This window comes from Penaeus chinensis, chromosome 29, assembly GCF_019202785.1.
Source record: "Penaeus chinensis breed Huanghai No. 1 chromosome 29, ASM1920278v2, whole genome shotgun sequence".
Taxonomy (NCBI): Eukaryota; Metazoa; Arthropoda; class Malacostraca; order Decapoda; family Penaeidae; genus Penaeus; species Penaeus chinensis.
This window is the reverse complement of record NC_061847.1, coordinates 6947073-6952072: the sequence shown is the minus strand read 5'-3', so window position 1 is coordinate 6952072 and position 5000 is coordinate 6947073. Positions and strand designations below refer to the sequence as shown.

At 36.2% G+C, this 5000-nt stretch overlaps 1 long non-coding RNA gene across 1 annotated transcript; it reads left to right on the top strand.

The window, feature by feature from the left end:
• The first annotated feature begins 22 nt into the window (after nt 1–22).
• On the top strand, nt 23–800 carry LOC125040710. Its single transcript, XR_007116217.1, has 2 exons — nt 23–53; nt 96–800. It is a non-coding gene; the product is annotated as an uncharacterized LOC125040710 (long non-coding RNA).
• Nucleotides 801–5000: the final 4200 nt, after the last annotated feature.

The window sequence follows — 5000 nt, the reverse complement described above, 5'->3', positions numbered from 1 at the left end:
TGATAATGCTGATGGTGATAATGCTAATGATGATAATGATGATAATGATAAAGGTGATAATGCTGATGGTGATAGTGATAACAATAGTGATAAAGGTGATAATGCTGATGGTGATAATGCTAATGGTAATAGTGATAACAATAATGATAAAGATTATAAGGCTAATGACGAAAGTGATCGCAATAATTTCAAAGGTGATACTGTTAACTATAGGGCCCACAAAAACACACACTAATGTACACACAAATTTATATATTGGTCGATCTTTATTGACCAGAAATTTACAATGGATACAAAGATATATGATTCGCAAAACATGTTACAATAAGTTAACATATCATTTGTATAAAATTAATTGTACATTTAATCTTCTAAAATCATAGCTATGAGGCAACACCCTATCCAAAATCAAATTAATTTATTAGAGCATTTGGTAAAAGCAATATCATTTATCTATAATTATCTATTATTATTTATAAACCTAACCATCGTGGACTTAATTACGTGAGATTCTGGTGATCTGAAATTAAACATTTTCTTAAAACACAGAATTACAAATGAACAAGTGAACAAGTATAATCATGGGTCTGAGTATAATGACATGCAAGAGTTTATTTTTAATCTAGTTTTTGTTTGTGTCATTATTGAAGGTTTTTTGACCGTTGATTGTTAGCAGTATCATTTTTTTTTTTTACTGCACGTGTAGCTATTGCACCTTCTCTCACACGCAAGTCGGTGGGCGATACAATATGTAAATCGTTAACTTACAAAAAAAAAAAAAGGAGAAAAAAACAAAGGGAGAAACATAACATAAATAATACTTAGCAGAAACTGTTTCTTCTTATCTTAAAATAATCGTAAGGTTGTTAATATTTCAATGCAGGCTCGTTTGGGAGTGAACCACTGCTCGAATCCGTTGAACAGTATCTTAGCCGCCTTTTTGCCGTGCCCTATCTTGAGTCTGACTTGAGTATGGCTTGACTGTCCCTGTTTTTGAGGCGTCACATCTTGAGCATGGGTTAGTTAACGTAGCAAGCGCGCTCGACTGAAGTCAAGCCATCTTGGAATTTCGTCAAGCTCAAGCGTGGCGCACATTCAGCACAGAGATGTACACACATTCAGCACAGAGATGTACACACATTCAGCACAGAGATGTACACACATTCAAAACAGATATGTACACATTCAGCACACAGATGTACACATTCAGCACACAGATGTACGCATTCAGCACACAGATGTACACACATTCAGCTCATACTGGTAAAATAGACAAACACATACAGACACATTCTTCCATTCAACACGCACACAAACACAATAAAAATCCCCCCCCCCCCTAAAAAAAAAAAAAAAAAAAAAAAAACACGAAAGAAAGAGATAGAAGGAGAAGAAAAAGAAGAAGAAACATATATATACACACAAAAACATATAAAAATAACAATGACATAACCACAAGAAACAATAACTTACGCGAAGATTACAAAGACAATTTTCTTATCCATGGCAGCGGCGAAAGCACGACAAGGAGTGGAGGTGGAAATCCCGAGTTTTGTTTATATACGGGAGACAAGGTGGGGGGGAGGGGGGGTGAAAGTGGGGAAGAGAGGGGGGTGGGGGGGGGGGGGAGATTCCAGGTATCTTGTGTTGCCAATGATGCATTTTCGACGTATTGGAGGAGTACGAACAGAGGAGGAAAGTAGGAACAGAAGGAGGAAGATGAGGAGATAAATAGATAGATAGATATAGATAGATAGGTAGATAGGTAGAGAGATGTAGATTGCGAGTGAGTGAATGGGAGAGAGAGAGAGAGAGAGAGAGAGAGAGAGAGAGAGAGAGAGAGAGAGAGAGAGAGAGAGAGAGAGAGAGAGAGAATTAAAAAAGAAAAAGAAAATTAGAAATAATAAAGTAATAAACAAAAGAGAGAAAGAGAGACAACGAAAGAGACAGAAAAAGAAAAAAACGAAAAAAGAAAAACATTTTCGCACGTTGGTTACCCTATGACGTAAATGAAACTAGGAAAATATTTCTTTTAGGTCATAGAAAGGGAAAATGCGAAGAATTAATGATAAATATAGATAAGAAAAACAATAATAATTGAGAAAAATATGTCTAAATACAAAACAAAGTTGAACAAATGATGAAAATACAGTAAAAACAAATAATGATACAAATAATAATGTTAATGATGATAATGATACAAATAATAATGTTAATGATGATAATGATACAAATAATAATGTTAATGATGATAATACTACTACTAATAATAGTAATGATAATCATAGTAATAATGATAAAAATAAGAATAATGAAAATATCAAATATGATAATAATAACAAAGATGATAATAATAATAGTAATAATAATCGTTGTTATTATTATCATTTTAATGATAATAATACTAATAATAACAATAATAATAGTAAAAATAATAATAATAATAATAAATAATTGTGATGATAATAATAATAATTGTAATAATAATAACAATAATAATGATAATGATAATAGTAATAATAATAATAATAACGATAATAATAATGATAATTGTAATAATAATAACAATACTAGTACTACAAATAATATTAGCAGTAACAGTAATAATAATGATAATAATGATAGTGATAATGAACTAATTGAGAATGATGATAATAATAATGATAAAAATAATGATAATGACAATGGTGATAATAATAATAATAATACTGATGATAATAATAGTGATAATGATAATAATGATAATAACAACAATAATAATAACAACAATGATAATAACAACAACACTATCAATATAACAGTAATAACAATGATAATAAAAATAACGACAACAAAACAGCAACAACAACAATAACAGTATCAATAACAATACTGATAATAATCATAATGATAATGATAAGGATACTAAATAAATGATAATGATAATGAAAAAGTAATTATGGTATTGATAATGGTAATAATAATGATGATGAAAGATGCTGGTGATGATGATGATGGTCATGATAATAAAGATAATGATAATGATAATATTGATAATGATAATAATAATAATAATAAAAAAGGTAAGGATAATGATAATAGTAAAAATAATGATAAAATAATAATAATGATAAAAATAATATTAAAAAAATAATGATAATAACAATAATGATATTAATAATAATAATAATATTGTTAATAATGATAATGATAATAATAATAATAATGATAATAATAATAATAATAAAAATAACAAAAGCAACATCAACAACAACAATAATAGTAATGATGATGAGTGCTTCATGCTCAGGGTGATGTGAAACAATGGTGTGGTAGCCTAGATATTGTAGATACTGAATGGCAATCGGGTCTTGCGTCACTCTTTGGTATGTAGGGCTCGGACACTGCTGAGAAGGGACAAGGACCAGTTCATCAGGAATCTTTCTGAGGAGGTTGAAGGCCATTTCTTGGTAAATGACCTTCGCCCTGCCTACCAAGCCTTGAGAAAACTGAACTCTAAGTCCTCCTTGCAGATGACTGCATTCCGCTCAGTGGATGAACAGATAATTTCAGATCATGTTTGGGTTCGTGAACGTTGGGCTGAGTATTTTGAGCTGCTGTACCAGGTAGACCCTCTAACAGTTAGCTTGGATGCAAGTGGTATTACAATACCTGTGCCGGACCCATCCATCAGCGCAGGCATATGTGATATCCCTGCTAAACTGCTAAAGGCTGGGGGTGAACCTATGGCACGGGGCTTGCATGCAGTCTTGACTGCCATCTGGCAGTCTGATTCAATTCTCCCTGACCTGTTGAGGGGCGTGGTCATCCCTCTCTGGAAGGGGAAAGGGGATCGGTAGGGCTGTAGCAACTACCATGGTATTATACTACTCAGTATACCAGGCAAGGTTTTCGCCCACATACTTCTCAAACGGATCCGCAACCACCTACTAAAGCACCAGAGACCAGAGCAATCTGGATTCACTCCTGGCAAGTCCACAATAGAACATATCCTAGCGCTTCGAGTAATTGTGGAACGCCGTCGCGAGTACTGTCGTGAGCTGCTTGCAGCTTACATTGACCTCAAGAAGGCGTTTGACTCGGTGCATCGAGAATCGCTATGGGAGATTCTGAGGCTTAGGGGAATTCCAACACGGATTATTGGCTTAATAGCAAGCCTATATACCGATACTGAAAGTGCTGTAAAGTGTGGTGGGGGCCTGTCGAGCTTCTTCCCTGTCAATTCAAGGTGAGGCAAGGCTGTGTCCTTGCACCAACACTTTTCAACACCCGCATGGACTGGATAATGGGCAGAGCTACTATCCAAAGTCAGTGTGGAGCAACACTGGGCAATATCTAGGTCTCAGACCTTGATTTTGCCGATCTGAGTCTCTGGAGTCACTCGTTACGGCAATGAGGCGAAGCCCTTAGGCTTAGAGGTCTCCTGGACCTAGACCTAGATTTAGGACTTTGGGAGCCTGTTAGGGGAACCCATCCAGTCAGTCCATGCTTGCGGTGAGGACGTTGAAGTCACAGAGAGCTTTGCATACCTTGGTAGCATAGCCCATATCTCTGGACTGTCAGACCAAGAAGGCAATAGACGGATTGGTCTGGCAGCAAAAGCCGTGATCTGGATCGACAAGAGCATTTGGAGATGTTGGTACCTAAACAGAAGGACCAAGCTACGTGTCTTTAAGGCCTTGATACTGCCAGTTTTGCTCTATGGAAACGAAACCTGGTCGCTATCTAGCGCCCTGGAGTCTCGTCTTGACGCCTTTTGTAACAAGTCTCTTCACCGGATCGTGGGGTACAGTTGGCAGGACCACGTGTCCAACCGACGACTCCACCGTGAGACCGGCATGAGACCTGTTACTTGCATAATCTGGGATCGCCAACTCAGGTTATATGGGCACCTATTTCGTTTCCCCGTGCATGACTCTGCCCATCAGGTTGTCTCTCTGCGAAATCATCCTGGGTGAGAGACCTGTGGGACGACCTAGGAGGTCATGGCTTTGACAGCT